The sequence below is a fragment of the Lissotriton helveticus genome, chromosome 8, assembly GCF_964261635.1.
Source record: "Lissotriton helveticus chromosome 8, aLisHel1.1, whole genome shotgun sequence".
Taxonomy (NCBI): domain Eukaryota; kingdom Metazoa; phylum Chordata; class Amphibia; order Caudata; family Salamandridae; genus Lissotriton; species Lissotriton helveticus.
In genome coordinates this window covers 154,045,667-154,073,147 of record NC_136069.1, presented here as the reverse complement: position 1 = coordinate 154,073,147, position 27,481 = coordinate 154,045,667, and positions in this window count along the sequence as shown.

Genomic DNA, 27,481 nt, shown 5'->3' with positions numbered 1-27,481 from the left:
AACGGGAGCAGCGAGATGGGGCGGTAGTTCTTGAGGTCGGTGGGGTCGGCTGGAGCTGTCGCTTGTGCAGCTGATGCTCCACTGCCTGCACTGCCTGATGTTGCCCCTAGGTATAAAGAAGCATTTGTGAACTGAGTGCAAATGTCTTACAGTCACTACAATAAAAGCATTGCACATGTCACTTTCATTACTCTGATTCTTTTGTCAAGTGCCTTGCAAATTAATGTTCACTGACAAATGTTCCTACATTAGCTGACTACATTTACCATTATGCATTGCTCATGTATGGTGTTAGCAGTACTGGACTGGGGTTTGACTGTACATTGAGGCTATAGGGGAGGTGTCTGGTTGGGTGTGTCATGCTGCGCATGCTTCTTACCTTTTGCTGTAGCTCTGGCTGAGCTGTCCATGTCCCCTACTCCCACCACACTCTCCGTCTCGATGGTCGTGGCCACCAGTTACTCCAGGTCAGTCAGGGGGGGCGCGGGGTTCCTGCCTCCACCAGTCAGACCTGCCTGCTTGGGGAGCTCTGACAATTTCCTCTTGGTGAGGCTCCGGATGTCATAAAACCTCTTCTTGAGGTCCTCCAGGCTCCTAGGGGTCACACCAACTGCATTGACCCTCTCACTTATGGCACTCCACAGTTTCCTCTTGGTAGACTCTGGGACTGTGAGGGACAGCCTCCCATAGAGCTGCCTGTGGACCCTCGCCACCTCCTCCACCAGTACTTGCAGCTCCATGCTGCTAAACTTCATTTTGCGCCTCCTCTCAGCCTTCTGGCTCTCTGAGCTGCTTGCCATTTCCACTGTCTGCAAAATCAGCTACCACTCTCTCTGCTGCTCCCTCTCACTGCTCAGCTCTGGCTGCCTCTCCAGAAAGTTCTGATGAGTTGCACCTGCCTGGGTAGCCACTCCCTGGTAGGGTGGGGGAGGGTGGTTCCACCTCATTGGCTGTTTGAATTGGTTTCACTTTTACTTGCTTGCCGATTCGGTATTTACCGATTCGGTATTTACCGAATCGATATTTGCCGATTCGGTATTTGCCGAATCGGTAAATACCGAATCGGTTTTTCCAATGCATTCCTATGGCCCTTTTGGCTCACAGGCTTGTATTGTCATTACCGATTCTGTATCTACCGATTCGGTAATTACAGAATCGGTAAGTAACGAAACACGCTACAGATTTTTACCGAATCGGTATTTTACCGATTTTTTTTTTCTATATCTCATTTTCCGATTTCAGAATACCGATTCGGTAAAAATCGGTATTTTAAAATCGGTAAATGACTTTTACCTACATCGGGCCCTTAATTTCTATGTTAGTGTGTAAAAGTTTGTCAAAATGAATGTGTAGTTCATAAATGAATGAATTAATACATTAGAAGTGTATGGTGAATGTGAAAGTGCAGAACTATAAGGAAGTGCTACAGCATAAATCTATAAAGTGTTTACCTATAGTATACTGTAGTACCTCCGAAGCACTTGAATGTAACATATGCACATAAATATGTTACAAGTCTATGGTTCAATTTGCACTGCTGGTAAAACTGCCTGGATGTATTTGTATGTGTTAGGGGTGCATTTACAACCCCCTTGTGCCTCTTTTACACAGCCGTTGCGTCACTTTAGTGACGCAGCGGTGGTGCAAAAGATGTGCCATGGTGTGTGGTATTTACAATGTGACGCATTTGGAAGGTGCATCACATTGTAAAGCCCTGCGCCAGAAGGAGGCTTTCCTGTGCGGGGTGGGAGGGGGGTTGTTCTGGTGCAGGAGCGCCTCCTAAAAGTGACTAAGTGAAATCTATAAGATTTCATTCAGTCACTTTTAGGCTTATGCTGCATCAAAACCCTGCACCTGCTTGAAGCAGGTGTAAGGATTAACACAGCATTATGAGCATAGGTTCCAAGAGCATTGCTGGAGCTGCATTGCGCTTCCAACGCAAGTCAAGCAATGCGCCATCTTCACAGCACAGATACATCACATATCTGTACCATTTTTGCCCCATAGTGCACCACATTGTAAATACGGTGCATCCATGGTGGTGATGTCACAGTGCACAATAACTTGCACATCTCTGGGGATGTACCACTTATTGTACATCTACTGATTACTGTTTGAATGTAGTGAATGCCTTACTACACACTGATCAATGAGTCACTACAAAACTATACCAAGAGTGACAGAGTGTTTGGTGGAAGTGTAAGGATAGAGTCTGGGGAATTCAACATGTAAAACGTAAATTTGCAGGTGCATCGAACAGTGCATGCATAGTCTATAGGGGTTTGAAGCACTCTATGCCCTAAGGCCCTCTTTGCACCATGAGCACTCGGCTACTGACTGAATGACTACAATTCTGCAATGAGAGTGTCTGGCTGAATGTATAGTGGATGCATAGTCTATAGGGATTTGAAGCAGTCCATGCCCTAAGGCCTACTTTGGTGCATGACTACTTGGGAACCGACTGAATGCTTACACTTTTACAAGGAGATTGCCTAGCTGAATATATAGCACCTTCACTTTTAGAACAGTGCATACATAAGAACATACTGCTGTATGACTCACTACAATACTAAAATAGCAGTAGCAGAATGTTTGCAGGAAGTGTCAGGATACAAACGGGGCAATTCAAAGTTTAAAAGCCAAGTTTCCAGATGTTTAGAAAAGTGCATTTATTATATATAGGTGTCTGAGTGTCTGTATGGTTTGGTAGGGGATATTACTTAGCGCATAAATGCGTGAATGAGTGACTCACTGTTTGTTTGTGTTTTGAAGACAGCATGTGTACAGGACTGTATGAGTAGATAAGTGTGTGTATGGGTGTGTTCCTGAGTGAATGACTGTCTCAATAGTGTCTTTATCAGTAAGTTTGTTGTGAGTAATGATGTATATAAGTGATTATATGTGAGAGTGAGAGATTGGAAGAGTTCCTGTATAAATAAGTATGTGTTTCTATGAGTAATTGTTTAAGAGAGTAAGTATGTGTAAGTTTCTGTAAAAGTAAGTGTAGTGGTGTGTAGATAGCTGTATATGCAAATAATTGGATGTTTGATAGTTTATTTGCATGTGTGAGTATGTGTGTGAGTAACTCTATGGATGAGTGTCGGTGTGTAACAGGATGTATAGGTGTATGAGTACATATGATAAGTGAGTACATGTATGAGTGACTATATAGAACTGTTGGTTAATGAGTGGATGTGTATGTAGATGGTGGAATTACTGAATAGGTTGTTGTAACTGGTATTGGTATCTCCATTATTTTGAAAATTTTAGTTTGTATTTTTGAATGTGTGTATCAAAGGTTATATTACGCTGAGAGGAGGTCTGCCACTCTTTCACAAGGATGATGTCATCAGTGATGTCATCAGTGATGTAATTTGAGATGTCATCAGTGATGTCATGAGTGATGTCACTGACCATGTCATGAGTGATGTAATATGTGACGTCATCAGCAGTGGATTGCGGGTGCACGATATATAGTTAGTGCAACTAACTATATATGCAAATTTCAATGGTTTTGTGTGAGTAAAATAAGGTTTTGTAAATGCTAATTCCTAACTATATATGGTCTATAACCTATGGTTATTTCAGTGAATAGTGAATATATATATATATATATATATATATATATATATATATATATATATATATATATATATATATATATATATATATATATATACATATATATATATACTGGAAAACTAAACCCCCACTTCCCTTAAAAAGAAGTGGAAAGTTTGCATGTCTGCAGCATTTCTTATTTTTCACCTTATTCATCTTCCGCTCAATCAACACATCATCCACACATACACACACCTATTTGCTGCCTTTCTTGGCTGGGGTTATCAATTATTACTACATGGGTAATTTGGCTGCCTCCAGACACTGGAGTCTGGAATGGTTCCTAACGAACTGAAATGCAGCTTCGTAACAGGAGGCACACCTCTGGGGACTCTAAACCCAGTGAGACTTAAGGGTGAAAATTATCACAGGGCACTCGGGAGAAGACTCGACTCGGAACTACAGGGACCATCAGGCCGGTGCTTCCTGCCCCACCAGGAACACCCACCGGAGGGCCGGCACTGATGAAAAATTCACTCTCACCTGCAACCCGCGTCCTGCCCCCTCCTGCCTGTGATACCTCTGAGGAAGTTCAAAGGGTTGAACGAAACGCGTCAGGAAAATCGCCACTCTGCTCAAAATAAGGCTGTTTGCTAACCTCCTTTCTAAAACGGAAGACATTACTGCCATATATATATATATATATATATATATATATATATATATATATATATATATATATATATATATACTGGAAAACTAAACACCCACTTCCCTTAAAAAGAAGTGGAGAGTTTGCATGTCTGCAGCATTTCTTATTTTTCACCTTATTCATCTTCCGCTCAATCAACACATCATCCACACATACACACACCTATTTGCTGCCTTTCTTGGCTGGGGTTATCAATTATTCTTCTTTAATTCAAATTCAAAGTGCAGGCCCTTTATTCAGCCTTCTTGGTAACTACTACCTGTTAATGGCAGTGGGTAATTTGCACACTTGCGTCCTTTCTTGCATCCTTTCTACCGGACACTGTGTGTACTTTGTGCACTAGCTTCCTTCCTTAGATGTGGTACTCGTTTCTCTTGCTCCCACTGCAGAATCCAACACCCTATCTGTGTAATGAGCTGGAAATCCAAAGATCCATTTCTCTGACAAGGCAGTGGGTGGTTTGCGTGTCTCCAGCCCTTCTTATTTTTCATCTTTTTCATCTTCCACTCAATCAACATATCATCCACACATGCACACAACTAATTGCTGCATTCCTTAGCTGTGATTATCAACTATTCTTCTATTGTATATTCCTATTTAAAGTGCAGGCCTTTATCAAGCCTTTTTATTGTAACAACTACCCCGGCCGAAGGCACAGTGAAATTAGCACACTTGCTCCCTTTCTTGGCTGTGGTTATCAATTATTCTTCAATTTGATATTCTGATTCAAACTCAAAGCCTTTATCAAGCCTTTTTGTTGTAACTAATGTTGCTGGGATTCTTCTCCTGCACAGAACTGTGCATAAAGACTTAGGACCTCAGTGAATTACGGTGTTCCAAAACCCACCTTAGTACCCAAACCCCCTAACAGACAAGCAATCAGTGACTCATTGGTTCTTCGTCCTATAGCAAAAACATCAATGACTAGTCAACTCAGAACATTCGACTTAGATTACCTCAAGTAAGGTGGATAGCAAGAGCACTCTTTCGTTATAGTCTTACACCAGTCCAAAACAAGGAGTAAATAAAGACACGTGCAAGTTTGAAAAGTTTATTTCTTACGCCATAATCTCATGCGCAGTACCTTAGTTAATACAAGCAAACATATTATCAGAAACTAGGTTGTCAGCATTGTTACTATTCAATAAAATACAAAGGGAGAAAGCATCTTATAATGCTAAAGGGAAACAGATTTAAAATATACCTAGATTTCACGCTCCCTACCCAGCAGGTTAGTTTATAACTACACAAGGTCTCATAGGATTACATGGGTTGACCCATACCTCTGGTACTCAGCAGTAGTGGATCACACCGAGTTCTGTACAAACTGTCAGGATATGAATGTTCTCCAACGGTGTGTAATCATGCCTGCACAGTGCATTATTAAACGCGCCAGTATCAGAGGTGGCACAGCTGCATATGTGTTATGGCTCGAACGTGCGAGGATCATTCCGAATAACAGACACAGTGTCCAAGATTACCTTGATGTTCCATGCTCTCACTATACAAACTAAACTAGCGAGGCAGTCTACAAATGTAGCATAATAAATTATTCTCATGTGAAGTAAAATACTCAGCCTTCTCTAAATAATGTCGCAAGTGTGTGTCGTGTGAAAAGCAGAGCAGGAAAGCAAAAATGGCGTTTAAGCTTCTAATAAACCCATGCTAACTTAACACGGTGTGAGTGCAAGGCTCAGCCCCACGGCACCCATACTTGATCGAAGCACGTGATATAAACGTGGGTGAATTACGAATGCAGAGTCCAGGCCTGAAAAGCAGAGTCAAGTTCAAATTTGCAAAAAAAATGATTCGCTGTTTAATAGAAAGTGTTAACTCAATAATAAAGAATAGGTAGAAAAATCAAAGAGTGTTATTCAAAGAGCGTATAAGCACAGTATGTAGCAACAGCCTCCAAGAAGAAGTCATTGTTCTCATCTGAAAACATTTCAGCCATCCAATTCGATAGTGGGAATGATCATACATGTTCCTCAACGACCAGAGCCTCTATCAGAATCGGAGGAAAACTCGGATCATCTTCAATGTAACTGCATGCCAAGAAGTCATGCGCTGCTGCAAAAACATTCCAACATCCCATTATTCCATGTATCGCTGCTAAGGCCATAATCCCGCCGCCAGAACAGAGCACGTCATGAACCACCTAGGGGCTCATCAGCTGGTCATAATCCGCGTTGGGAGACACCGTACTGCAGAGACACAAACCTAGGGCCCAGTGGAAATCGCAGCTCAGGCAACGGAAGACAGGTTGAACGCATGTGAAAAAGGAAGATCGAAACGATAATCCATAAGCTGCACTCAATGTTGCCAGAGGCAGCGCTCCGTAATAACTAAGCATTCGGGTTGTGGACCTGCAACAGCCGAGAAATATTGTCGTGTGCTGCAGGATGTGCATCCATATTTAAGTAAACAAATTAATAGAACCACACCAGCAACTAATGCAAGTATTAAGGGGAATCCACCAAAGATGCTGGAAAAAATCGAATGAAAAAATGACGAGAAGACACCAAATATAGGCGCCTATTAGGATGGCGAACGAACCTGCATCTGTCCGCCACCCTGAGGTGGAGGGACCGTCCACAGGGGCAGCAGCGATCCCTCCGTGTGAATTAGGATGTGATCGCCACCCTGGCGGTCACATCCCGTATATTTTACATTGCGGCGGGTGCTGCTTTAAGCAGCACCCACCGCAATGTAAAATATGCATGTGTAGCCTTGGCATGCACAACTTGGCAGGCACCGTGTGGTGCCTGCCACCCTGTGCATGCCAAAGCAGGGGGTACCATAGATACCCCGATGTGCAACACCCTGGGGGCTCGCAACGGGCCCCCAAACATGAAAGATCACATGCTTTTCCACGGCGGAAAAGCCGCTGCGGAAAAACATATTTTCTGCCCCATCCTAACATGGCTGGCGTTGTCTGATAGACACCGCCACCATATTAGAGCTTTTCTGCCACGGTCGGAAGGCGACCGCGGCGGAAAAGCGGCAGACGGTCTTCCCGTCCGCTGATGACCCCCCAGCCATCCTAATCTGGCGGGGGGTCTTTGAAGGAACCGCAGAGGTGAATCCGCATCTTCCGGGCCGGCGGTGGCTTCCGCCGGCCCGGAGGATGCGGATTCACTGCAATCCTAATCGGCCCCATAGTTTGAAAAGAAGTCACAAGGCCACTGCTTATAACTTAAATAAATTAAGGTAACCCCGTAGTCGAGGAAGCATTAAAGATAGTCTGAATTAACTCCCCAAAATGTAGGGGCATGTCTGTATTTAATAAAGTATGCACTTCTGTGTGGGTGTTTGCTACATGAAGGACAAATGTTTCTCTAGCAGATGTAAGAGCAACCTCTTTTTGAGACAATAGCGCTCTTATACGGCTCATTTGGTTGACTCTGCTTTCAAGGTCGGAATCGACGGCCAGATGGAAACATCCAGCTTCCCATGCAGAGGAGTAAACACAACTTTTTTATAGCAAACCACACGCTCAGTTACCGTAATCATGTAAGTGATGCCTCCTAACATCACACAACAATCTGCATTATTTCAAGGTAAATAACTCCCGTTTGCCAGTAAACTGAACGTTGTTATGATAGCAGGTGTTGGAGTGCCTTTCAAAACTCCGGCCAAATTAGGCGCATCTTGATTACAAGAGCCATGCAAATGTATGTGTCTACAAATTAAGGAGTGATCTGGTGCTATTGTGCAATCTTCGCCATTCAGATAAACTTCTTTTCCCTCCCTCAGGCACCTATATGTAAATGGTAATAACCAAGCTTCATGGAGATAAGCGCTGCCTAAAGATCCATATCTGCCTATACCATAGTATTTCATGCAAACCTCAAACTTAAACAGGCCAAAAGGTAAAGTTATGATACCGTTATTAAGCCACACAGTTGAATCGGATCTCCAATGAGTGACCATTTGTAACCATTCACATAGCGCTCCCTGTGCTCTGATTTGACAGTGAGAGAGTGATCGCACCAAAGTTTGTACTGCTAATCATTCTCAGCATACGCTACGAATACGCTTTCATGTTATGCGTCGCATCAAAGCTTCCGTGTGACGTCATGTACGGCGCCCCGTAAGCGAAAGACGCAAATGTTTTTAATTGTTTAAAAACATATATTTATGTATTTAATGAACATACTAACAGAATACATTATATAGGGTAGTTATTAAAATATTTTTTTTAAACTTTGAACAATTGTATATTACTTTTAAAAGCAATTACACAAATCACGGTGGAACGTCATGCGTACTCGCATCGTAAGAGCACCGTAAGCACAGCGTAAGCGTACGCAAAGCCATGTGACTTTAAAAGAAGAGATTTGATTGGTTCATAACACTTCCTATTCCAACTGTTGAAAGTTCCGTCCCATTTTAATCATTCTACTTTGACTTTGTAAGAAGAAGCATCTCTTCTGAGAATCTTGTCAAATAGAAGGAAGATTACCGTAATAACAGCATTGGACTCATCTTCCTGCCATTCTTCAGAGGAATATTTAATTCCTGAAGAACCTCCAAAGAAGAGGAAATAAGCTCTAATTTGGCAGTTTATTTCTTTGCCAGAAGGGCAAAAAAAGGTTAATGCTCCAAAAGTAACCTGCAAAATTTGCCAAAAAGCTCTTTCAAGGGGTGATCCATCTAAAAAATACTCCTTTGGCACAGCAAATATGAAGCGACACGTGAAGAACTTGCCCCCCAACAACTTTGCTTGAGCTGCAACACGGAGGTTGCAGGACAACCCACCTGCTCCGGCACCAAGCACATCAACTGCTGCACCAGCATTTTCAGCAAGCAGTCCACATCCACAAATTGATCCTGATTTTCCTAAAGTTAAAATTCCATTCCATTTATTGCAATAAACTTTTGTGTTATGGGGAACAGTCTATTGACCTGATAAAATGCAGGAAGCAGGAGCATCGCTGTCCTCAACAACATTTTTTTTTTCTTTCTTTTGTTCCTGTTGGACACTTTTTGAGCTCCAGTACCATTTTTTTGGTTTAAAAAAAAACTTGTTGACAAAACACAAAAAAATAGAAAACTAAAAACACAAAAAAAAACAGAATTATAACAATCTGCTCTAATAACCACACGGACACGGAGTTAAGAATGTGAGGATTTAATGTCCCGAGCGCCGGGAACGCTACTTGCCCATCGCTAGACTCGCGGCAACTCCTGTGGCCGTCTACGTTCCCAGAATGCACTGGGCGCACGCTCTGGTAAACTAGAGCGCGTCGCCACACAAATTTTCTAAGGAGCTCTAAAGGGACCCCATCCCCCCGCACTAAAAAAAATAACGTTTGGGACCGTGTGGGGAACCCCAATAACCCCACGGTCCCAGCCAGGTCCCCGCGTCGTTCGAGAGCCGGCATTGCTTTGTCAGAGAGAGCAGTTTATATGCTCCTCTCTCTAACAAAAAGCAATCTGCTTACCTACTTAAAAAAGACAGCATATTACCTTGCTCTCTCTTTCAAATAGGAAAGCGGTTTGCTGTGCTAAAGTCGAAGCCGCAACGCTCCCACCCTACCATAAGAAACAGCAGTGTCCCGGGGGTAGGCACCCCGGGACACTGCAGGAGCCGGCCCTGGGAGGTGTCGGACCCCAGGGCCATCAAGAGCTCCAGGAGGGAGGCTGCGCGACCCCTTCCCAACATTAAAAAGCCCCAAGAGGTAGTGGTCCCCGGGGCTGGGGGGGTCCGTGCCATCACAGACCCCCCTATTTTAAATATTACTGCCCCAGGAAGGTGGCGGTCCCTGGAGTGTGTGGGGGGGCCAGGAGACCCCTGCATATTTCAAAATAAAAGCCCTGGGGGTGGCGTTCCCAGGGCACCTTACACACGCGCCATTATAGAAAAAAATTGCCCCCGGGATTTGGCCCCCCAGGAGCCAATTAAGAATAAAACGGACTTCTAGTCTTTTCTTCCTTTTCCACAGCGTAAGAGTACCATATGCGTACCCTGCTTTTTTTTTATTTATGTGGGACCCCCTGAGCAGGCCTACAGGGTCAACATGTTTGTACCCTGCCCCCTTTCCTTATTTTTCAGCTTTCTTTTACAGTTTTCTTGTGACTCTGTGCTACCGAGGCACAAGATGGCTGCCAACACTTCCTAGTTTAGAGTGTTGACAGACTGTTGACATCCAATCAGCAAGCAGCTCGTGCTCGTAATTGTACAGATTTCTGTACGCGTGCCATACTTCGTCTCTAGATATCACTATGATTTTACTTTTGATTTTCTCAGGAACTACTGAACAGATTTACACTATTTAACAAAAAGCACAATCTGCAAACCTCTCTGCCAAATTTTGTGTAATTCCGTACAGCCGTTCGGGTTGTAGCCCTGGCTAAAGGTCCCTCTGGAAAATTGCATGGGGAAAACATGTTTTGGGACCCCCCTTTTTTCACAGCCCCCACTTGACGAATCACCCCCAAACTTTCAGGGAAGGAGCGGAACGGAGCAGGCCATTTTCTTGGAGAAATTTGCGAAGATTCGTCCACCAGCACCAAAGTTATTCCAAATAGAATGTTGTGGATTTCCTATGGAAAGTAGATCCTAACTATAACTACCTACTGGCGACCGCCAGTAGGTAATACACAAACATTTACGACAATAGACATATATATATACAAAATATTTATACAACAAACATAAATAGAAACACAAGGTATACAGCTCATTTATTGTTTCTCGTAGCCCTATCATTCAAACAGAATGCTCTACAATCAAGATTCCCTTCTGAGCATTCCTTATACGAAAGATCACCATATCACTCGAGCTTTCGAGGTTATCATCTTCTGTTGTTATTTTTTCAAAAATGCTCCTGAACTTATTTCTTGTATTTTAATTGTTTTTTGATTGCCTTGCATTATATTGTCTACACGTTTCAGCACATCAACTTGCGGGCCTCATCAGGACTTAGGCTTCAGAGTAACCACTTTTTCAAAAATAACCTATGGAGGTCCATCCAGATTCCCACCAATACTACATTTCTTTAGAGTAGCCAAATTCTTAAATCACATATTTTCAATTTTTTTCAAAGTCAAGTAATGATATAAGGGGGAACAAACAGCGTGACTTGTTTTAAATAGTGTCTTCTGTTCTCTCTCTCTCCCCCTTGTCTGCGTTTCTTACAGCGCTTGTCTTCAGCTCGAAGAAATCAAACGTCCGCCATAGCCGCATCCATCGCGTACATTTCCTATTTTGCAGCAGCGGTACTGAGGGCGTAGTTTAGTTTATATAAACAAACCTGCAATTATGTGGTTTCTTGTTACATCTGTCAGCAGATTAAGTCATCTGTGGTTACATGTCCCCCACAAAGACCGCTTAGCATTGCTAATAGGCCTTATGCTTGTGTGTACCTTGATAACTGCGGCCTTTCTCTTCAGATACTGCATACAAATATATTTTAGTTGCAGTGGATTTGTGCACCAGATTTCCTTGGCTGTGGCCACAATGCAGTGCTGACGCTCGAACTGTCATCAGGGACTTGAATGTCTTTGTAGGAATTTTTGCCTGTGGCACCATTCATTCTGACCAAGGTCCAGCATATAAGGATGCTATGCGGTCTTTGGGGGTGCTGGTGCACTTTTCGTCTCCATAAAGGCCTGCGGGCAACTCAATTGTGAAGCGAATGAACCATGGCTTATAGCAATTCTTGACAGCTAGAGTCTTAGGTACTGGCAGGAACTGGTTCACCCATTTGTATGGCATACAACGTTGCTCAAAATAATCTCCCTAGAAGCCCTCTGGGTGGGCGGACCTCATACAAAATGCTCTTTGGCATTAAAATATTTGTTACAGACCTTGATGGTCTAGACATTGTGGCTGCTGCCGCAACCTATGACGTAGATACTCATTCTGCTATGTTACAGAATCTACAAGAGACCCATACCAGCCTTGCTACTGAACATTTGTCTTCAGCAACTGAATCCAGTGGTCGGCTGGCTCCCTAAAGTTGGAAATTTAGTCTGAGAAAAGGTGGAGAACAAAAAAGAATTTGGTCCCTCTTATCGTGCACCGGTTCCAGTGCTTGGCCTGAAGGGTACTCTAACAGTCTACCTGGTCGCAAAGACAACAGATACATCTCAGTGGTCAAGTTACATCATCTGGCCGATTCTGAATAGTGTGACACCTGCTGTATCCTGTCCCACAATTTTAAGAACTCGAGAAACTATAACATCTTCTTATTTGCCAAATGATACTGTCATCAAAATGGTCACTGATATTGAGCCTTCTACCGTTCCTCCTATAACAACTGATAAGACTGATGCTGAATACACGTATCCCACAAGTGGCTCTGTCCATGATTTGCCAAATACTCCTTTGCACTGTGGTGGATATTCGTTTAATGCATCCTCCACACCCTCAAGTGACCCGACAAAATTATCCATTTTGTTATCTTGGTTTAAAAAGACCTATTTGGTTCCTCCCGGGAAATACATTTGGTTGACTCTGTTTTTAATTTTTCTTTTTATGTCCATTGGGTTTCTCGCTGTATTTTTTCAACTCATCAATGGTCACTACTTGCCTGAACATTTTGCTGTAGACTTTATAGATGGAATTCTGGCCCCACATTCGTCTTCGCACATCATGAAGTGTGACCAGACTCTTGTTAACATTTCAGAATTACCAGTTTCCAATGGTATTGTTTGGGATAAAGTGGGTTTCCAAATCCAGAGTTGATTAACATGCTGTACGTGTTTAGAGTATCTATGGGTGTTGTGGTTACACAATGCATTCGTTCAGATGATTGGGACATTCATGCGACTCAAGCTTTGTTTTCAGATTTAAAATATTATGCTGCTTTTGATGCTTAAGACTTGTATATGAATTCTGCTAATCATGCTGACCTCTTCTGTTGTCAACATTATGGCTATCACTTCATACACAAGTCTAGTGCATTATGCCCTGCCGTAAATTACACTCAGTGGCAGCTCGAAAACATTATAGAAAAAGTTTATCTACTTTACAGAATTTACCCATCCAATCTTGAATCTTTCTATTTCAAAACGAATAACACTTCCTCTCAGAAACTCATGTTGACAGATAGTAAATTGATATATTCTTCTTCCTTTTGGCATAATCTGGCAATGAAGCGTTTAGACCATTGGAAGGAAGCCATAGATCTAAAGTCAATTTGGGGCTCTAAAGAATGGCAGGTGCAATGCTCCAAGGCCCTTCATCGTGCATGCCTCATTCCCACTCAAATTATATTTTTTAATAATACCATTTACCAAACCACATGTTTTAGTTTGGCGACTACTAAACAAATGAATGCCCCAGACATTTCAACCTTAGCAGAATATAATAATTGGTGCTTACACACAAATTATACCATTGAAGATTTACAGAGTTTATTGAAACATATTTTAATGCTTCTGCAATGAGTCCCATGGGTTGGTTAGTCTGGCCTAATAGTTCAAATGCTTGCCAACTCCGTTTTCTTAACTCTAGTTTAGGTTATAAACATTCAAGGCCTGACCCTTGATTTTCTGATTCACATACTGTAACGACCTACTCTGTCGGTAAACTGTGTCAACAATGGTTACAGTACTCGACATTGTCGTCTCTTAAACAACATTTAACCTTACTATCAAATAATATTAATTTGGTCGACTTTGTCCTGGGACTAAGATCTCTTAGAACAAAGAGATGGATATATGCTGCTTACAATGAAATTTGGAAACAATCACAAATTGAAGCAGCATGACGTTTACGGGTGATAGACCAGGCAAACTTGGAATTTTTTTAGCTTATGTTGACAACAGCAGTAATACACTATCTTCCCGCATTTATACATTAGATAATATTGTTTCCTCTGTTATTGACATTGTGCAATATGATGTTTCACTGTTATATCATGGTCAAACTCATTTGCGCTCAGTAATGCAATTTGCTTGGACTTTGCAAACGTTAAAAATGGGGAAAGTGCCATGGGATTTTTCAAACGCCAGAGCTTTATTTGCCCCGTTTAATTTGACAGACAAATAGCAATTTATGTCCATGAAGGATGCCACTTATACTCTATTGCACATTGAAAAAATAGACCCTTTACCATGTTCTCTAGCGGAATCGGATTCTGCAGTTTGGTTAATCCACGGGGTTATAAATTTACAGTTTTCATTGTTTCAATTTACATCCTGTATGAAACATTACCCTGTGGGCCAGTATGAACCTTTCGGAGGTGTATTTTTACATGAACTGTGGTTTCTTCCTTTCACTTATCGATGTTTAAGAGACAACACTGAGGTTTTCCTAACAGGGGGGGATTGTGATTCCACTGTGGGACATTCCCTAGTCTGTAAAAATGTACAGTTGCACGGAGCCTGTAACCTTTCATTTCTGAATCTGGCGTGTGTTTTAAAAGGTAAACTAACTCCAGCCGTAATTCCCCCGTTCACACTGCTTACTAACGGTAGCTATCTTATTTTAAATAACCAAAAATGCTGCAAGCTGGCATTCCCTACATTGTAACAGTTTCCCAGCGCGTAATTTGTGGCAATAATGTGCTTTTCCTACCCCCGCATGGGCCACTGGATAGTCTACTGTGGCCTTCAATTCCCACTTTGAAGGCAGATTTCAACAAGCTGAGCAGATTAAAGGTGCTTCTAATGGAACAAGAAGTTGCATTGACTTCCGCATGTGAAACCTTCCCGCTCCAGGTGGCGAGTGCGGCTTCTGAGATTCAAACACTTTTAAACATAAACCTCCCTCAATATTTTGGGGAGTTGATTCATTGTATTTTTAATGCATTGCATACACAAGGCCTGGCTCATTCCTTTAAACATGTGTGTTCTGGCCCTGTGACTTAATTTCAGACTATATTTGGCGTAATACCTGCATTTATTCATTCTATCTTTTCAAGCGTCTTTGGCAGTTTACTGTTACTATTGGCATTGGCAGAGGGTGACCTGCTTCTGTTGTGCCTGCTTCGCAGTGGCTGCTCCCTCTTGTGGTACTGCGCAGGCCAGACCGGTTGCAACTGCGCCCTGACCGGATGCATGAATGTTCGGTACATTTCCTCTTGCGACTCTCAGTGTGTCCTATGGAATATCGTTTCATTTTGCATACTTAACTTGCGTGCAACCAGTATTTTCATGCCGCCGATGTGATTTCAGGTGGGCATTGGAGTTATGCCTCACCAACACCTCATGTCCAGTTCCAGATTTCGATCGGCTAATGGGCCAATTAGTGGCTCATGAGCAGGTTTGCAATGGGATTGGCTTGATGGTGCGTGCTGCTGCACTTGGCATTTTGACACAATGGGATATCTGTGAGGTTTCATAGAATCTCCTATTGCAGAGCTACATTGAATACCACGCAAGGTATGCATCAATGTTAATAGAGGCCCCAGACTATAAAGAACATACATGTTCCTTCGACCTTTTGAATTGGTTGCCATCTCACGTTTCCATTGACCAAAATGATGTCCTTCTGGAGGGAATTGCATTCTTTTGCACTTACACCTTGATGGATTAATCAGGTACATTTTGTCTTTAGACATCGGTTGGTCTTCCGGATGCCTTGCTTTCAATGTTTTTCTGCTATTCCTCCCTCTCCTCTTTCTCGTCCTCTGATTACTTCCAGGATTCGTTTTTTTACACAAACTTTCGTTTTTGCTTTTTCCAAATTTAATGGACACACCTATTTTATATCTGCTCAGACCTTTTGAACATTTCTTGCTTGTATGATCTACATATGATGGTCATATCAGGGGGAGGGTGTAGTAAGGCTTATAGGTCGATTGTCGACAATTGCTAAGTTGGCATGAGCTTTGCTGCCATGAACATGCTTTTGCGCACAACACTGCAATTAAGCATCTATTTTCCAATACTTATTTGTGCCCCTTTTACACATGAGAACTGTCTGCTTTGCAGGTTCTTTGCTGTGCTCTGAAGTTTAGTCTGCACATGATGTTCAAGGTTAAACAACAATGCCCCTTGTTATTCTGTTCTGATCTGTCCCTCGCACCTAGACAAAACAGGCTTCACACAGCTGCACCTCGGGAAATCGTGTACTTTAATATTACAAACACAAGCTGTTTTCACACACACAGAGAGACACCTTTCCAGAGAGAAGACATGTATTTGTCCTGCATTGTGAACATTGCATCTAGGCTGTAAGGTATGAGGGTCTGCTGACAAAGCCCAGACGTCTTTTGTTTTATAATAACAATTTCTTGTCACTGGGAGGGTGGTTAGGTTGTTCAGTCCTTTTACATTGTTTTCTATAACATGACCTCCCCGTTTGTATCCTATGGAATTGCAACAATGCTGACTATATTGTGTTTATGCATTCTGCTTCTATTATTAGCCAGTGTGCTGCACCATAGAGCACGTTAGTTGAAATATACATTTTAAACTATACTGCGTCTCTGATTACTCGGATTGTGGACCAGTATGAGTGGCTGAACGAAAGAACGTCGGGCTTTAGCAATTCCAAACATAGGGTTACGTGTTCTGGGTTGTCTAATCCTTGGTAGCTTCGCTGTAGACGGAGAACGAATGCGACACTATGGCTAGTCATAAGGGATTTTGGGTACCGATGTGGTAGGTCGGTACACCACCTATTCACTGAGGTCCTGTTTTCCTGTGCATAGTTCTGTGTATGTGCAGAATCGCAGCAAAAAGAACACACAAGACAATACACTCTGCCTTCATTGATTGCTAAATTGTACATAAAATCAACACAAGTGCATGATTATTACAATAGCCTCGTCTAATGTGCCCATATGTTCCTAAAATATAGCACTGAGAAATGCACATAAATTCATGATTTTGCAGTCTGATACAAAGTCTTGTCGCTTTAGATTGAGGGGCCCCAGTCATTTTATTTATTTCCTTTGGTCAGGCTACAACCTATTGAAGTATAAGTGTTTGCCCTTCCCTCCTTTTCTGCTCACAAAGAGCCATCAGAATGCAGATGTATGTTGATGAGTACGCAGACACACCTAGCCTTTCTGTATTTGTGGCTGTCTTTTTTTCCAGAGTTTTTTTGTGCAAACTAAACCCAAAGGTATCAGAGTGACGTACATGAGCACCAGTTGCTGTACAGATGGACATATTAATTGCATGTTGGGCACAGGGAGATTAAGTGATTTGCCCAGAATCACAGGATGTTGAGCGTCCCTGCCGTCACTTGATCCCAGATGTGTTATGGAGACAGGCTGCAAGGAACACAGACCTGTAATGCATCTATGGGAGGGCGAACCTCCAGTGTTACTCCAGTCCAATGATGTGCCTTCCCGCCAACGTGACTGGTGGTCCAACCACCACATCTGAGCTGGTGAAAAGGGAGGGATATAAGGCTGAAACTCACCTACGTCCTGTGCTGCCATAGAGTTGATCCTACACGTAGTGTTGCTGCTCTTCCTGCTTGATGATGTACAAATTGAATACCAATGTGGTCACAACTGATGGTAAGCTATATCATACCCTTCTTCATCGACTCCTCAGAAAATAGATGCTCCACCATGGACCTGGCAAGGGACTTGTGTTCCCTGATTGAAACATTATTTGTGGGCCCCTGTACAGAATTGTTCTCAATGTATGATATACTTACAGCTGTGTGAAGCTCTCTTTGGCCAGGTCATTCACACTGCACAGGCACACTCTATTAAAGTCGACATGTGTTCACAGCTCATAATCAGGGATAGTGATGTAGGCTTAAAATTGTGTCACACACAGCACCTCCTCATCAATATTACACCTATTAATCTCTGTAACAGCTTCACATTGCTCACATGCAAGGTCCTGTTGTGTCATGAAACTGAAACACACCTTTTCTGCTTATTCTCTGCAATGGACTCTCGTCCATCACTGCTACCGTCAGGGTACAATGATAGGCCCTGAAGCCATGTTTGTATTGTATTGTATTGTATTGTATTGCATTATATTGTATTGTATGTAGACTTATTTAATGCGTTGTCATCCTACAGGTATCCTGGTGCTGAGATTATTCTACAGGAGATACAACCTGTAGGTATGCTGGAGTTTATTCCACAGACGTGAGGCTGCCATGCTAAAAGCTCTGCCTCCTAATTGGGCTCTCTTGAATCTGGCTGTGCACACCAGTCTAGCAGAGGTTGAGCGAAGGTTTCTGTCTGGTGCGTACCAAAAGAGTTTGCTCTGCAGTGGTATAGGTTCCAGTCTGTGGACTGCTTTATGAACAATACAGAGCAATTTGAACTGGACTCTTTGTGGGATTGGTAGCCAGTGAAGGTCCCGCAATGATGACGATGACGAGGATCTGCATTGTCTAATCAGAGCTACCTTGGCTGCAATTATTTGGATTCTCTGTAATTTTTTGATCAGGGACATTGGTTCTTCTAGTAGCAAGCAGTTCTAGTTTGTACTGCCACTTTAGTGGATGGCGCATTAGGTGCTATGGTTCACTCCTAGTCAATTACCTTCCAGGTGCTGCGTACACATTGTACCCTATACGAGTGACTTATAGGCAGGTTAAATATACCAATTAGGAGTATGCCAATATGACCATGTTTAAAGGGAAGCACATGTACTTTACTACTGTTTAGCAGGGGTAAAGTGCACAGAGTTCTAAACTCAACAAAACATATGGGGTAAAAATCTGAGAGTACATCACACTAAAGATGGTCAATTCCTATTCAAAGCTTAAATATTAGAAAGATTAAAGTTGTATTTCTGCAAGGTAATCTATAAGAAAGATTAAAGCTGAGAGAGTTTAAATTATGAGCACTATTTACAAAGGTAAATCGATTTTTTTTTTTTTTTTACACCAACCAGGAATTCACAATGGTATTTCAGGCAGTCGTATCCCAATACACGAGTGCAGAGATCTACGAAGTGGTACATCCCACTCAAATTGAGGGAACTGGCTATTCCAAGGTGTGGTTTGCGTTGGAGGTTTGTGAATAGCCGCAAACATGTACCCTTATTCCATTCTCAAATTCCTTTCAAGCCCTTTCTCAGCCTGTGCATGTTTAGTGATTTACTCAAGCAGATTACTGGCTTCATTTCCTTTCCATAAAGAGAAGGGCAATGGATGTCCACAAGTGTGTCTGGAGATGAAAAGGAAGGAATTTCTCCACTGGACAACATTTGCAGAGGGAAAGCTATTCCGGCTGAGTGGATTTGCCTTCTATAGTCAACTCTGCACAGTGGGAGTAACAGCCACTGCAAACATCAGCTGACTCTCCTAGAGGGTGCCTGGAAATCAACCCCCCACTTTCCACACATGCTACTAGAATATTAGGTGATAGAAAAATAGGAAGAGTACATTAAGGTAAAGATATCAGCCAGAATTTTCCTACTTTTAACATGTCTCAGACCCAGGATGTTTTAGATAAGAACAATTATAGTTAAGAAAGTTTCAAATCAGGGAAGTTTACAATCTCAAGATCATAATAAAGGCAATTGACATTAAGCCAGATGACAATTGGAAATGTTAGTAGTTAGGTAACTTTAAGTCAGCAAGTAGACCATTGGGAAGGTTTGGAATGTTTGTAGTTTGCCTCAATGTAACACAATGCTTGGATCGCTGCCTCGATGTAAGGAAAATCTGAGTGATCTGTCGCAATGTAAAGCAAACACTGAGATATCTGCCTCAATGTAAAGCAAAGCTGAGGTACCTGCAAACATGATATTTTTGCCTCAGTTTAAAGTAAAATTGAGATCTCTGCCTCAATGTAAGGCAAAGCTGAGATATCGGCCTCAATGTATAGCAAAACTGAGATATCTGCCTCAATGTAAAACAAAGCTGAGATACCTGCAAACATGAGATCTCTCCCTCAGCTTAAAGCCAAATTGAGATCTCTGCCTCAATCTAAAGCACGATTCAGGAAAGGGGGTGGTGATGAACAGAGTGTCTGAATTAAGCAGACCACTCTTACCCAGTTCAAAGATCAGGGCTTGATCCATCACCATTATTTAGCTCACTGCCCCATCCCAGCTCAGAACCTGGCTATATGCAAATTAGTCTGTCCCTGGCCCAGTGCATCATGGGAACAGGGCAGACCAAACTACCAAGCCAATTCTTCACCAGAAAGGAGACAAGCTACCGGGGACCGGTTTCTGGCATTTCAGCCTCGTCGGCCCGGCTTGCTTGAATCCTGATGGAGCAGTGAGCAAGGGACTCATGTCTGAGTATACCCTGCCACACCTATAGTGGCCAAAAACGATTCAGAAAAGGGGGTGGTGATGAACAGAGTGTCTGAATTAAGCAGACCACTCTTACCCAGTCCAAAGATCAGGGCTTGATCCATCACCATTATTTAGCTCACTGCCCCATCCCAGCTCAGAACCTGGCTATATGCAAATTAGTCTGTCCCTGGCCCAGTGCATCATGGGAACAGGGCAGACCAAACTACCAAGCCAATTCTTCACCAGAAAGGAGACAAGCTACCGGGGACCGGTTTCTGACATTTCAGCCTCGTCGGCCCGGCTTGCTTGAATCCTGATGGAGCAGTGAGCAAGGGACTCATGTCTGAGTATACCCTGCCACACCTATAGTGGCCAAAAACGATTCAGAAAAGGGGGTGGTGATGAACAGAGTGTCTGAATTAAGCAGACCACTCTTACCCAGTCCAAAGATAAGGGCTTGATCCATCACCATTATTTAGCTCACTGCCCCATCCCAGCTCAGAACCTGGCTATGTGCAAATTAGTCTGTCCCTGGCCCAGTGCATCATGGGAACAGGGCAGACCAAACTACCAAGCCAATTCTTCACCAGAAAGGAGACAAGCTACCGGGGACCGGTTTCTGGCATTTCAGCCTCGTCGGCCCGGCTTGCTTGAATCCTGATGGAGCAGTGAGCAAGGGACTCATGTCTGAGTATACCCTGCCACACCTATAGTGGCCAAAAACGATTCAGAAAAGGGGGTGGTGATGAACAGAGTGTCTGAATTAAGCAGACCACTCTTACCCAGTCCAAAGATAAGGGCTTGATCCATCACCATTATTTAGCTCACTGCCCCATCCCAGCTCAGAACCTGGCTATGTGCAAATTAGTCTGTCCCTGGCCCAGTGCATCATGGGAACAGGGCAGACCAAACTACCAAGCCAATTCTTCACCAGAAAGGAGACAAGCTACCGGGGACCGGTTTCTGGCATTTCAGCCTCGTCGGCCCGGCTTGCTTGAATCCTGATGGAGCAGTGAGCAAGGGACTCATGTCTGAGTATACCCTGCCACACCTATAGTGGCCAAAAACGATTCAGAAAAGGGGGTGGTGATGAACAGAGTGTCTGAATTAAGCAGACCACTCTTACCCAGTCCAAAGATCAGGGCTTGATCCATCACCATTATTTAGCTCACTGCCCCATTCCAGCTCAGAACCTGGCTATATGCAAATTAGTCTGTCCCTGGCCCAGTGCATCATGGGAACAGGGCAGACCAAACTACCAAGCCAATTCTTCACCAGAAAGGAGACAAGCTACCGGGGACCGGTTTCTGGCATTTCAGCCTCGTCGGCCCGGCTTGCTTGAATCCTGATGGAGCAGTGAGCAAGGGACTCATGTCTGAGTATACCCTGCCACACCTATAGTGGCCAAAAACGATTCAGAAAAGGGGGTGGTAATGAACAGAGTGTCTGAATTAAGCAGACCACTCTTACCCAGTCCAAAGATCAGGGCTTGATCCATCACCATTATTTAGCTCACTGCCCCATCCCAGCTCAGAACCTGGCTATATGCAAATTAGTCTGTCCCTGGCCCAGTGCATCATGGGAACAGGGCAGACCAAACTACCAAGCCAATTCTTCACCAGAAAGGAGACAAGCTACCGGGGACCGGTTTCTGGCATTTCAGCCTCGTCGGCCCGGCTTGCTTGAATCCTGATGGAGCAGTGAGCAAGGGACTCATGTCTGAGTATACCCTGCCGCACCTATAGTGGCCAAAAACGATTCAGAAAAGGGGGTGGTGATGAACAGAGTGTCTGAATTAAGCAGACCACTCTTACCCAGTCCAAAGATCAGGGCTTGATCCATCACCATTATTTAGCTCACTGCCCCATCCCAGCTCAGAACCTGGCTATATGCAAATTAGTCTGTCCCTGGCCCAGTGCATCATGGGAACAGGGCAGACCAAACTACCAAGCCAATTCTTCACCAGAAAGGAGACAAGCTACCGGGGACCGGTTTCTGGCATTTCAGCCTCGTCGGCCCGGCTTGCTTGAATCCTGATGGAGCAGTGAGCAAGGGACTCATGTCTGAGTATACCCTGCCGCACCTATAGTGGCCAAAAACGATTCAGAAAAGGGGGTGGTGATGAACAGAGTGTCTGAATTAAGCAGACCACTCTTACCCAGTCCAAAGATCAGGGCTTGATCCATCACCATTATTTAGCTCACTGCCCCATCCCAGCTCAGAACCTGGCTATATGCAAATTAGTCTGTCCCTGGCCCAGTGCATCATGGGAACAGGGCAGACCAAACTACCAAGCCAATTCTTCACCAGAAAGGAGACAAGCTACCGGGGACCGGTTTCTGGCATTTCAGCCTCGTCGGCCCGGCTTGCTTGAATCCTGATGGAGCAGTGAGCAAGGGACTCATGTCTGAGTATACCCTGCCACACCTATAGTGGCCAAAAACGATTCAGAAAAGGGGGTGGTGATGAACAGAGTGTCTGAATTAAGCACACCACTCTTACCCAGTCCAAAGATCAGGGCTTGATTCATCACCATTATTTAGCTCACTGCCCCATCCCAGCTCAGAACCTGGCTAAATGCAAATTAGTCTGTCCCTGGCCCAGTGCATCATGGGAACAGGGCAGACCAAACTACCAAGCCAATTCTTCACCAGAATGGAGAAAAGCTACCGGGGACCGGTTTCTGGCATTTCAGCCTCGTCGGCCCGGCTTGCTTGAATCCTGATGGAGCAGTGAGCAAGGTACTCATGTCTGAGTATACCCTGCCACACCTATAGTGGCCAAAAACGATTCAGAAAAGGGGGTGGTGATGAACAGAGTGTCTGAATTAAGAAGACCACTCTTACCCAGTCCAAAGATCAGGGCTTGATCCATCACCATTATTTAGCTCACTGCCCCATCCCAGCTCAGAACCTGGCTATATGCAAATTAGTCTGTCCCTGGCCCAGTGCATCATGGGAACAGGGCAGACCAAACTACCAAGCCAATTCTTCACCAGAAAGGAGACAAGCTACCGGGGACCGGTTTCTGGCATTTCAGCCTCGTCGGCCCGGCTTGCTTGAATCCTGATGGAGCAGTGAGCAAGGGACTCATGTCTGAGTATACCCTGCCACACCTATAGTGGCCAAAAACGATTCAGAAAAGGTGGTGGTGATGAACAGAGTGTCTGAATTAAGCAGACCACTCTTACCCAGTCCAAAGATCAGGGCTTGATCCATCACCATTATTTAGCTCACTGCCCCATCCCAGCTCAGAACCTGGCTATATGCAAATTAGTCTGTCCCTGGCCCAGTGCATCATGGGAACAGGGCAGACCAAACTACCAAGCCAATTCTTCACCAGAAAGGAGACAAGCTACCGGGGACCGGTTTCTGGCATTTCAGCCTCGTCGGCCCGGCTTGCTTGAATCCTGATGGAGCAGTGAGCAAGGGACTCATGTCTGAGTATACCCTGCCACACCTATAGTGGCCAAAAACGATTCAGAAAAGGGGGTGGTGATGAACAGAGTGTCTGAATTAAGCAGACCACTCTTACCCAGTCCAAAGATCAGGGCTTGATCCATCACCATTATTTAGCTCACTGCCCCATCCCAGCTCAGAACCTGGCTATATGCAAATTAGTCTGTCCCTGGCCCAGTGCATCATGGGAACAGGGCAGACCAAACTACCAAGCCAATTCTTCACCAGAAAGGAGACAAGCTACCGGGGACCGGTTTCTGGCATTTCAGCCTCGTCGGCCCGGCTTGCTTGAATCCTGATGGAGCAGTGAGCAAGGGACTCATGTCTGAGTATACCCTGCCGCACCTATAGTGGCCAAAAACGATTCAGAAAAGGGGGTGGTGATGAACAGAGTGTCTGAATTAAGCAGACCACTCTTACCCAGTCCAAAGATCAGGGCTTGATCCATCACCATTATTTAGCTCACTGCCCCATCCCAGCTCAGAACCTGGCTATATGCAAATTAGTCTGTCCCTGGCCCAGTGCATCATGGGAACAGGGCAGACCAAACTACCAAGCCAATTCTTCACCAGAAAGGAGACAAGCTACCGGGGACCGGTTTCTGGCATTTCAGCCTCGTCGGCCCGGCTTGCTTGAATCCTGATGGAGCAGTGAGCAAGGGACTCATGTCTGAGTATACCCTGCCGCACCTATAGTGGCCAAAAACGATTCAGAAAAGGGGGTGGTGATGAACAGAGTGTTTGAATTAAGCAGACCACTCTTACCCAGTCCAAAGATCAGGGCTTGATCCATCACCATTATTTAGCGCACTGCCCCATCCCAGCTCAGAACCTGGCTATATGCAAATTAGTCTGTCCCTGGCCCAGTGCATCATGGGAACAGGGCAGACCAAACTACCAAGCCAATTCTTCACCAGAAAGGAGACAAGCTACCGGGGACCGGTTTCTGGCATTTCAGCCTCGTCGGCCCGGCTTGCTTGAATCCTGATGGAGCAGTGAGCAAGGGACTCATGTCTGAGTATACCCTGCCACACCTATAGTGGCCAAAAACGATTCAGAAAAGGGGGTGGTGATGAACAGAGTGTCTGAATTAAGCAGACCACTCTTACCCAGTCCAAAGATCAGGGCTTGATCCATCACCATTATTTAGCTCACTGCCCCATCCCAGCTCAGAACCTGGCTATATGCAAATTAGTCTGTCCCTGGCCCAGTACATCATGGGAACACGGCAGACCAAACTACCAAGCCAATTCTTCACCAGAAAGGAGACAAGCTACCGGGGACCGGTTTCTGGCATTTCAGCCTCGTCGGCCAGGCTTGCTTGAATCCTGATGGAGCAGTGAGCAAGGGACTCATGTCTGAGTATACCCTGCCACACCTATAGTGGCCAAAAACGATTCAGAAAAGGGGGTGGTGATGAACAGAGTGTCTGAATTAAGCAGACCACTCTTACCCTGTCCAAAGATCAGGGCTTGATCCATCACCATTATTTAGCTCACTGCCCCATCCCAGCTCAGAACCTGGCTTTTTGCAAATTAGTCTGTCCCTGGCCCAGGGCATCATGGGAACAGGGCAGACCAAACTACCAAGCCAATTCTTCACCAGAAAGGAGACAAGCTACCGGGGACCGGTTTCTGGCATTTCAGCCTCGTCGGTCCGGCTTGCTTGAATCCTGATGGAGCAGTGAGCAAGGGACTCATGTCTGAGTATACCCTGTCACACCTATAGTGGCCAAAAACGATTCAGAAAAGGGGGTGGTGATGAACAGAGTGTCTGAATTAAGCAGACCACTCTTACCCAGTCCAAAGATCAGGGCTTGATCCATCACCATTATTTAGCTCACTGCCCCATCTCAGCTCAGAACCTGGCTATATGCAAATTAGTCTGTCCCTGGCCCAGTGCATCATGGGAACAGGGCAGACCAAACTACCAAGCCAATTCTTCACCAGAAAGGAGACAAGCTACCGGGGACCGGTTTCTGGCATTTCAGCCTCGTCGGCCCGGCTTGCTTGAATCCTGATGGAGCAGTGAGCAAGGGACTCATGTCTGAGTATACCCTGCCACACCTATAGTGGCCAAAAACGATTCAGAAAAGGGGGTGGTGATGAACAGAGTGTCTGAATTAAGCAGACCACTTTTACCCAGTCCAAAGATCAGGGCTTGATCCATCACCATTATTTAGCTCACTGCCCCATCCCAGCTCAGAACCTGGCTATATGCAAATTAGTCTGTCCCTGGCCCAGTGCATCATGGGAACAGGGCAGACCAAACTACCAAGCCAATTCTTCACCAGAAAGGAGACAAGCTACCGGGGACCGGTTTCTGGCATTTCAGCCTCGTCGGCCCGGCTTGCTTGAATCCTGATGGAGCAGTGAGCTAGGGACTCATGTCTGAGTATACCCTGCCGCACCTATAGTGGCCAAAAACGATTCAGAAAAGGGGGTGGTGATGAACAAAGTGTCTGAATTAAGCAGACCACTCTTACCCAGTCCAAAGATCAGGGCTTGATCCATCACCATTGTTTAGCTCACTGCCCCATCCCAGCTCAGAACCTGGCTATATGCAAATTAGTCTGTCCCTGGCCCAGTGCATCATGGGAACAGGGCAGACCAAACTACCAAGCCAATTCTTCACCAGAAAGGAGACAAGCTACCGGGGACCGGTTTCTGGCATTTCAGCCTCGTCGGCCCGGCTTGCTTGAATCCTGATGGAGCAGTGAGCAAGGGACTCATGTCTGAGTATACCCTGCCACACCTATAGTGGCCAAAAACGATTCAGAAAAGGGGGTGGTGATGAACAGAGTGTCTGAATTAAGCAGACCACTCTTACCCAGTCCAAAGATCAGGGCTTGATCCATCACCATTATTTAGCTCACTGCCCCATCCCAGCTCAGAACCTGGCTATATGCAAATTAGTCTGTCCCTGGCCCAGTGCATCATGGGAACAGGGCAGACCAAACTACCAAGCCAATTCTTCACCAGAAAGGAGACAAGCTACCGGGGACCGGTTTCTGGCATTTCAGCCTCGTCGGCCCGGCTTGCTTGAATCCTGATGGAGCAGTGAGCAAGGGACTCATGTCTGAGTATACCCTGCCACACCTATAGTGGCCAAAAACGATTCAGAAAAGGGGGTGGTGATGAACAGAGTGTCTGAATTAAGCAGACCACTCTTACCCAGTCCAAAGATCAGGGCTTGATCCATCACCATTATTTAGCTCACTGCCCCATCCCAGCTCAGAACCTGGCTATATGCAAATTAGTCTGTCCCTGGCCCAGTGCATCATGGGAACAGGGCAGACCAAACTACCAAGCCAATTCTTCATCAGAAAGGAGACAAGCTACCGGGGACCGGTTTCTGGCATTTCAGCCTCGTCGGCCCGGCTTGCTTGAATCCTGATGGAGCAGTGAGCAAGGGACTCATGTCTGAGTATACCCTGCCACACCTATAGTGGCCAAAAACGATTCATAAAAGGGGGTGGTGATGAACAGAGTGTCTGAATTAAGCAGACCACTCTTACCCAGTCCAAAGATCAGGGCTTGATCCATCACCATTATTTAGCTCACTGCCCCAAACCAGCTCAGAACCTGGCTATATGCAAATTAGTCTGTCCCTGGCCCAGT